Source organism: Dendrobates tinctorius, unplaced genomic scaffold (genome assembly GCF_039654945.1).
Source record: "Dendrobates tinctorius isolate UK_male_01 unplaced genomic scaffold, ASM3965494v1 ptg000083l, whole genome shotgun sequence".
NCBI classification, from domain to species: Eukaryota; Metazoa; Chordata; class Amphibia; order Anura; family Dendrobatidae; genus Dendrobates; species Dendrobates tinctorius.
In genome coordinates, this window is record NW_027361751.1 from 37,367,038 (window position 1) to 37,376,906 (window position 9,869).

Sequence of the window (9,869 nt, forward strand, 5' to 3'; positions counted from 1 at the left end):
CGTGACACATTCATCTAAAGACTTGAACCAATTGTGCTGCACACTCCCAGCACCCAGTGCAATCTAACTCAGCTAGTCTCCCTGAGACAGATCAGGGGACAATTTTGACAAGTGATTCCTAATCTAAGATCTTTGACACTGTATATTATTGTGGGCATGGTTTAAAAAAAAATGTTCCTGTGCTGAGTGTTAGGCTGAGTTTACACGTTGCATTTTTTTTGAGTTTCCGCTGCAGTTTTAACCGCGCAATTTTGCAGCAAAAATGCGAAAAAATAAGCATCCCATGCATTCCTATGGGATTCCGCAATGCTGTGCTAATGCTGCGGTTTTTACCGCGGCGGAATCGCTTCACGGTAAAAACCGCAGCATGCTCATTAATTTTGCGGAATCGCGGCGATCCCGCACCCATAGGAATGCATTGTTCCACTTACTTCCCGCATGTGGCTGTGCCCACCATGCAGAAAGTAAGCAGAACATTTGCAGATGGTACCCACGGTCCAGAGGAGAAGAGACTGTCCTCCGGGCTTTGGGTACCATATCCCTGTAAAAAATAGAATTTAAAATAAAAAATATTGTTATTCTTACCTTCCGACGTCCCGCGCAGCCTTCCCGCCTCTCTCCACGCTCTTGTTCCCAGTAATCCTTTGCGAAAATGCCCGCGATGGCGTCCGTTCTCGCGGGATCCCGAAGTCTCGCGGTCATTCGAGCGACGTCATCGCGAATGACCGCGAGACGTCACGATCCCGCGAGAACGTACGTCATCACAGTAATTGTCGCAAAGGATTACTGGGAACGGCTGCGCGGGACGTCGGAAGGTAAGAATAACACGATTTTTTATTTTTTTTTACATTTTATCTTTTCCTACTGATGCTGCATAGGCGGCCTCAGTAGTAAAAAGTTGTTCACACTTGTCAAACACTATTTTTGACGAGTGGGACCAACCTGTCAATCAGTTCTCCAAGCGATGCTACAGATCACTTGGAAAACGCTAGCATTTTGCAAGATAATTACGCTTGCAAAATGCTAGTTTTTCCACGGGAAAATCGTGGGAATTTAAAATGCGATTTTCCCACGGAATGGAATTCCGGAATTCTCGCGGTAATTTCCGCGAGAGTTCCGGTATGTATGAACTTAGCCGTATGGTTATACTGTGACCGTTAGGGTACTTAGAGAGAAATCCTGAAGTAGACCTTCTGGGTCATGGCTCCAGTGCCCCCGAGGGCGAGCGGACCAGGTGAAGACCACCCCCTATACAGGGAGCGATAGGGGCAGACCCAGGGGGATTTAACCACAACGGCCGGAAACTAAGGGCCGACTAGGGCGACACAGGCAGGATAAAGAGGGCCGAGGTGAGGCAGGAGATTAGATATGAGCCAGGGGATACTGGAAACCGAGGAGTAGGGAAGACAGGCGATACTGGGAGGACCTGGGGCTGGCAGAGGCAAGATGCTGAAAGAGAGACAAATAAGGTAACAATTAGAGGAACCAGCTAAGAGGACACAGAAATCAATCGAAGCACAGGAACAAAAAGACTGCAGCTGCCGCAGCAGGCAGGGGCGGCAGCGACACAGACAGGAAGACAACGCAGAGGTACTGTACAAGTGGGAAGGCAGAGACACAGGGCAAACAGGTGAAGCAGAGACACAGGGGGAGGAGGTGCGGCAGAGACACCTAGCGTAACTGGTATGGCAGAGACACAGGGCGAAGAGGCAGAGCAGAGACAAGAAGCTAGCGCCACCGCATAAGATAACCAGGCGTCTTACCTGGGCAGACGCCGTGCAGAAATACCCGGTGGGCGCCGCCATGTTGGGGGCGGAGCCACCGGGTCAGAGCTCCCAGGGACCCTTGAGGTGCAAGAGATGCCACCGCGCATGCATGAAGCACAGACGCGCCGAGCACCCAGGAGACCAGCAGCAGAAATGTGCCAAGCAGCAGGGGAGCGGGGACACGCTAGTGAGTACCAGTGGTGGCCCTAACACTGAGATAATCTTATAAATGTGCGCCTGCTGTGTACTGTGTAATGGCTATGTCTGACCATGCAGAGCTACTCCAGTTCATAGTCACCACATACCATAGCTCTTCTTAGCCAGAAGGGGGAGGGGGTCAATAAATCACTGGCGATAAATGAGACAAAACAGCAGTGACTCACAGCTACTACCTTCTGAAGTAACACATTTCTCTGCTTGAGGTGATACATTTACCTGCGTGAAGTAACACAAGAGCGATGTTTTTGCCCTGTCTACATTTCTTTTGATCTCATCATAAATCAACTCAGTGACGTTTAAGCTCCAGTGGTCTTTGAGTTTTTATGTCACTGCCTTTAATTCTGGTGAGCGCAGCGGGCTGGAGATGCAGCAGAAACACTCATTCCTGTGATAAAACAGACAGGAAAATGTGTTACATCTGAAAGTAGTAGCCCTGTGCCCATGCTGTCTTGTCTGTACACTATATTATTATAAGTGACTTTGCCCACGACCCCTCGAACAGGAGCTGTGGTATGCGCTGACCATGAATTGAACCAACTATGCATATATACAGTATAGAAAATAAGAAAAACATAACATTCCAGCAACATGCAAATTCAAATCAACCCCTTCCTTTTTCCCAGTTTAAAATAAAGAAGTATAAAAATGGATATATTTATTATTTCTACGTCCCTAAATTACCTATCAATCAAAATATAAAATTAATTAAACTAATCGGTAAATGCATTAAAGAAGATTGAAACACCAAAATTCTGATTTTTTTGGTTGCCGAAATCCGCGAACAAATGCAATAGCAAACTATAAGGCTAAGTGCACACGTACCGGAACTCTCGCGGAAATTACCACAAGAATTCCGGAATTCCAGTCCGCGGGAAAATCGCATTTTAAATTCCCGGGATTTTCCCGCGGAAAAACTAGCATTTTGCAAGCGTATTTAGCTTGCAAAATGCTAGCGTTTTCCAAGCGATCTGTAGCATCGCTTGGAGAACTGATTGACAGGTTGGTCACACTCGTCAAACATAGTGTTTGACGAGTGTGACCAACTTTTTACTACTGAGGCCGCCTATGCGGCATCAGTAGTAAAAGATAGAATGTAAAAAAAATAAAAAATAGTGTTATTCTCACCCTCCGACGTCCCGCGCATCCGTTCCCAGTAATCCTTTGCGAAAATGCCCGCAATGACGTCAGTTCTCGCGGGATCGCGACGTCTCGCGGTTATTCGCGATGACCGCGAGACTTCACGATCCCGCGAGAAGGGACGTCATCGCGAGCATTTTCGCAAAGGACTACTGGGAACGGGAGCGTGGAGAGAAGCGGGAATGCTGCGCGGGACGCCGGAGGGTGAGAATAACAATATTTTTTATTTTTAAATTCTATTTTTTACAGGGATATGGTACCCAAAGCCCGGAGGACAGTCTCCTCTCCTCCGGACCGTGGGTACCATCTGCAATTGTTCTGCTTACTTTCCGCATGGTGTGCACAGCCACATGCGGGAAATAAGCGGAACAATGCATTCCTATGGGTGCGGGATCGCCGCGATTCCGCAAATTAATGAGCATGCTGCGGTTTTTACCGCGAAGCGATTCCGCCGCGGTAAAAACCGCAGCATTAGCACAGCATTGCGGAATCCCATAGGAATGCATGGGCTGCTTATTTTTCGCGTTTTCGCGGCAAAATCGCGCGGTTAAAACCGCCGCGGAAACGCGAAAAAAACGCCACGTGTGAACTCAGCCTTAAACATTGTATGTACCCCAAATTGTTAGCGATAAAAACAACAGCTCAACATGCAAAGAATTACCACTCTAAAATCAGTCTACACAAGAATTGGGTAAAGTTGGTAACCATGAGCACACCCAATTTTGCGTAGGAATTATCGACACAAGACAATTTGCTCAATTTTTTTCATTTTACAAAAAATGCATTGAGCCAAGTAATAATTTGTTGCTCTGCTGCTGCCCAGGAATATCCCTGCAATTACATAGCTCTTAAAAGCATCTTCTCAGGCTCCTTCTAGGATTCAAAGGCTTTCTATGTTCTCTCTTTAACACATGTTAATAGATGGGTGTTGTCTAAATCAGTCACATAGTAAACTCTTTACAGATTCATTTTGAAAAAGAAAATCTCTTGACATGTGGTAGCTGGTTTCCTATTAATATGCAGGTTATGTGTCTTAACTTTCTACTGTGTTCCTCTAACATTTCTTCTAAGTTTTGGTGCAACATTGGAGTAACCGTCCAGTACTCCACATACAGCAAAGTGAGAACCTACACTAAAAGCTTCATAAAAGATATTGTGATCAGAGTTGAGCGAATTTACCCAGGTTCCCTCTTATTAGGCAAGTTATACCGCTTACCGAATAAGCTGCAGAGGGAACCCAGCTTCCTGGATCGCGCCAAGCTCCAGAGGGAACCCAGCTTCCTGGATCGCGCCGGCTGATCAGCTGATCAGTGTCACAGCTGTGTCACAGCATATGCATGGAGACCCCAACAAACAGGCTCTCCATGCATGTGCTGTGACTGACACAGCCGCGACACATGCAGCTGCAGCGTTGGTCAGCCGGCGCGATCCAGGAAGCCGGGTTCCCTCTGCAGCTTATTCGGTAAGTGCTGTAGCTTGCCGAATAAGAGGGAACCTGAACAAATTCACGCAACTCTAATTGTGATTACTGGCTTCAAGACTTGCTAAAAGCAGGCACAGAAATGTCAAAATATTCATGTGCCTCTACCTGGTAACATTTGATGAAGTAACATGAAGCTTCTGGGCCTCAATGTGGAATTCATAACACAATTCCTATCTGTTCTGCATGAAGGTCTGAGGATTTGCAGTGCGTTGCATAATTAGTAAATGATTGATACAAATATTAAGTAGAAAACATATTGATTATATGACTACACAAAATGCTGTGACTCCTATACAGTGGATAAAATAAGTATTTGATACAATGGCAATTTTGCATTTTGCACCTACAAAGAATGGAGAGGTCTGTAATTTGTATTGCAGGAAGACTTCAACTGTGAAACCTTTAAAAAAAAATCCTGAAAATCACATTGTATGATTTTTTACATATTTAATTTGCATTTTAATGCATGAAATCACTAGTTCATACAATGCAAAAAACAGAACTTAATATTTGGTACAAAAACCTTTATTTGCAATTACAGAGGTCAGATCTTTCCTGTAGTTCATGACCAAGTTCGCATATACTGCAGCAGAGATTTTGGCCCACTACTCCATAAGATCTTCTCCAGGTCCTGGTTGTTCGTTTCAGGTCATTGACATGCTGGAAGAGCCAGCCATAATAATAAATAATAATACTTTTTATTTAAAATAGAAAAACACAGCACTATTTTGTTTTTCTATTTTGCATAATTTTCCGTCACACGAGCACCTTAGCATGTCGAGTGAGACATTTTTCTTCACTGCAGAAGGATCAGCTGAGATTTTGGTGAAAGTGACCGCTTCTAGTGAATTCCTTCAGATTCCACTAGAGTTGAGCGACTTTTGTTTTTTTAGGGTCGAGTTTCGTTTCGTGAAACCCGACTTTTCCAAAAGTCGGGTCGAGCAAGATCGGCCGATTACAGGGAAAAGTCGGGGTCGTCCCGAAACACGAAACCCAATGTAAGTCAATGGGGAATAAAAGTCGGCAGTGAGAGGAGGACAGGTAACACACCTACAGTGCCCATTTGAATGCCAAAAGCATCAATTCTTATTACTTAAGCTTGTCAACCTTAATTTACTTCATAATACTAGTTACGCACTGAAAAATGGGGGTTATTTGGCTAAAGTTGTGGGGGGGTAGGGCTGGCTCCAGATTTTCATGTGCCCTGGGCGAAAGAGCGCCCCTTTAACACATACCACAACTCATGATGCTCCGATACGGCAGAGAAATAGCGGTATAGTACAATGACAAATACTTCACTTTTTACATCTCATGACGAGGCCCATCTATTTCTCCATACAGAATCATTGGTCCCATATAATGTTTGAAACAGTATATGATGCGCTCCACATAATGCTACAGTATATGTTGGTCCCCATGGATGAAGCTCCACTGTCTTATGGGCCCAAATAATGCTCCAAACATAATGGGCCCCATTTCTAATGCTCTAGTGTATAATGGGCCCTGTAAATGCTGCTCCAGTGTCTGATGTCCACCTTTGGAATGTTCCAGTGTATGGTGGGCCCCATCTATCATTCTCCAGAGTATAGTGCTCCCCAAAAATTGCTGTCCCAACATTGAAAACAATCAAATAAGTCTTCTCGCTAGGGAATCCCTGTACTAGTCTGGACTCCTCGTCGTCCCCATCTTCCATCTCACTGCACAGTATTTCAACCTTGCAAGTGCTGTGATCCTGAGCAAGCAGGGGGGGCCCACTCATTGGCGACGGCACTGGCACAGGGCCCCTGATAGTACGGTTTTGTGTCTGATGGCGGGTGGGCCGAACCTGCACTTTCATCTGCAGCTTCCTCTTTGTCACCGTGTAAGATGGAACTGTATATGGGAAGGGTAACCTGAGTTTCATCAGGGTCAGATTCAGGCCGGGTAGCGTGCGAGGGGAATGTTGTGGTCTGGGTCAATGTACCAGCAGATTCATCGAGCAGTGGCTGGGCATCAGTGCACTTGTGTCGCCCCCAGGAGTACGGTCGCCACAGTGGCATTACCTTCCTCCTAGGGAGTGTGATGTCATGCTTGGGAGCAACGAAGGATCTCTCTAGCAGGTTAACTGATTGGGCGGCGTTATTCCCACGAGTCATGACCCTCCAAACAGCGTTCATGAAGGCAAAGTGTTTGTTTTACGTGGGCAGTATGGTTGCAAAGCTGAACCTTAAAGGAATGTCCAGAAGGGCACCACCAGGAGTGGAGCCTACGGTTAAATTTGACTCCACCTGGGAAACCTCAACCATGCCAGCTACAGAAAAGATGCACACATTGCAAGCTTAATTCCGTTAATGAACGAGACTCCGTCATGCCCCGCGGTCCGAGTCCGGCTTACTAGAGGGACACGTGAGGCTCTGGCACATGAGATTGGCCAATAACTGGTGTGTCATACCCTTACATGTCCGTGGCTGCATGTGCGCTACACTGAAAAGGCCAGCGTTTGTTGCTTACACTTGCAGATAACCCGCTGAACAACGTTAGTGATGGGGATCTGTGATTACAATTATTACCCGCGAACGATGATTTCCCAGTAAGTGCAGGTCAACCGCAGTTCCGGAATTAGGCCTAACCGTCATTCCTGAAAAAATGAAAAACTTACGTGTGCAAACCACAGGTGCTGTAGCTTGCTTAACAGCTCGCCAGCCGTTCTCACGCCCAGTATGGATTACACGTGATTGCACAAAGGTGAGAAAGGGTACCGTATCCCCGGATAACATGTATGGATAGCGTACACATTCAAAATATATGTCTATAAATCAGGAGGCAGGCTCAGACGGTGTTAGGCATAGTATGGATTGCACGTGATTGCACAAAGGTTAGAAAGGGTACCGTATCCCCGGATAACATGTATGGATAGCGTACACATTCAAAATTTATGGCTATACATCAGGAGGCAGGCACAGACGGTGCTAGGCCCAGTATGGATTGCACGTGATTGCACAAAGGTTAGAAAGGGTACCGTATCCCCGGATAACATGTATGGATAGCGTACACATTCAAAATATATGTCTATACATCAGGAGGCAGGCTCAGACGGTGTTAGGCCCAGTATGGATTGCACGTGATTGCACAAAGGTTAGAAAGGGTACCGTATCCCCGGATAACATGTATGGATAGCGTACACATTCAAAATATATGTCTATACATCAGGAGGCAGGCTCAGACGGTGTTAGGCATAGTATGGATTGCACGTGATTGCACAAAGGTTAGAAAGGGTACCGTATCCCCGGATAACATGTATGGATAGCGTACACATTCAAAATATATGTCTATACATCAGGAGGCAGGCTCAGACGGTGTTAGGCCCAGTATGGATTGCACGTGATTTCACAAAGGTTAGAAAGGGTACCGTATCCCCAGATAACATGTATGGATAGCGTACACATTCAAAATATATGTCTATACATCAGGAGGCAGGCTCAGACGGTGTCAGGCACAGTATGGATTTGACGGCCCAGATTACACAGCGGAGGAGCAGGGAGAGGTAAAGATTGCAAATGCTGGGGCCCTGCCCAAGCAAGGGGGGCCCACTCGTGGGCATCGGTACTGGCACTGGGCCCCTCATAGTACGGCGGTGTGTCTGACGGCGGGTGTGCACCACCACCGTCAGAGACACTTGATTGCACTATGAGGGACCCTGTGCCAGTGCCCGCGCCCAAGAGTCGGCCTACCCACCTGTCCAGGGCAACGGCACTCGCACGGTGTCGTGCGCTAGGTGGTGACCCCGGCCATGGGGGGGGAGGCAGCACAGTTAGGGAGTTTTAAAAAGTGGCATATGTTGATGTTGGACATTCAGCTGATGCAAAAGGTGAAATAGGTCAAGTCCCAGGAAGAGGTGGACCAAAGCAAGCCATTTTTCTGTCACCCTATGTGTCATCAGGGGAAGGTGGGACAAAATCCTTGGAAACCCATGCGTGGTTCATTTTAATGAAGGTTAGATCATCCACATTTTGGGTTGACAGACGGGTCCTTTTTTCTGTCAGGATTGATCCAGCTGCACTGAAGACTCTTTCCGATAGCACACTTGCAGCTGGGCAAGCGAGCTCCTGTAAGGCATATTGTGCCAATTCAGGCCAGGTGTCCAGTTTAGCGGCCCAATAGTCAAAGGGGAATGACCTGTGTGGTAGAACATCGATATGGGAGGAAAAGTAGTTTGTAACCATAGTTGACAACTGCTGTCTCCTGTCACTTTCCATCGATGCAGTATTACCAGTTGTGTGAGCGGTACTTGAAAAATCAGTCCACAACATTGTCATGAAACCCCTGTCTCCAACGCCACTTCTGCTGTGTGCACCACGAACACCTCTGCCAAGCTGCCCCCGGCCCGTACGGCTCGTGTGAGAACCATCACCGCTGCTGTGTGCTGGGAATGCCTCAAGCAACCGATTTACCAGAGTTGCTTGTTTATTAGTAGAGTTGAGCGATACCGTCCGATACTTCAAAGTATCGTATCGGATGGTATCGGCCGATCTTTAAAAAAAGTATCGGTATCGCCGATTCCGATACCGGAAGTCCCATTCAAGTCTATGGGACTTCCGGTATCGGAATAAGAAAAACCCTTTCCTGCCCTTGTACAGCCTCTCTGGGGTCTGTACGGGCCTTTCGGGGGGCTGTGCCGGCCTGCCAGGGGGTCTGTGCAGGCTCCGGTGGTCTGTGCCGGCCTGCCGGTGGTCTGTGCAGGCTCCGGGGGGCTGTGCCGGCCTGCCGGGGGGCTGTGCCAGCCTGCCGGGGGGCTGTGCAGGCTCCGGGGGGCTGTGCCGGCCTGCCGGGGGGCTGTGCCGGCCTGCCGGTGGTCTGTGCAGGCTCCGGGGGTCTGTGCAGGCATCGTCCGATGGGACTACAAGTCCCATCGGGCGATGCCTGCTACCATGACAGTGATTGACACATTAGCCAATGATGGGACAGTAGTAGTCCCATCATCCGGCTAATGTGTTAAATGTAAAAAAAAAAAAAAAAAAAAAAAAAAATTACATGCTACATACATACAACATGCATACTACATACATGCTACATTCATACTACATACATGCTACATTCATACTACATAAATACTACATGCATGCTACATACATGCTACATGCTACATACATACTACATATATACTACATGCATGCTACATACATACTGCATGCTACATACATACCACATATATACTACATGCATGCTACATGCATGCTACATGCTACATACTACATATATACTACATGCATGCTACATACTACATG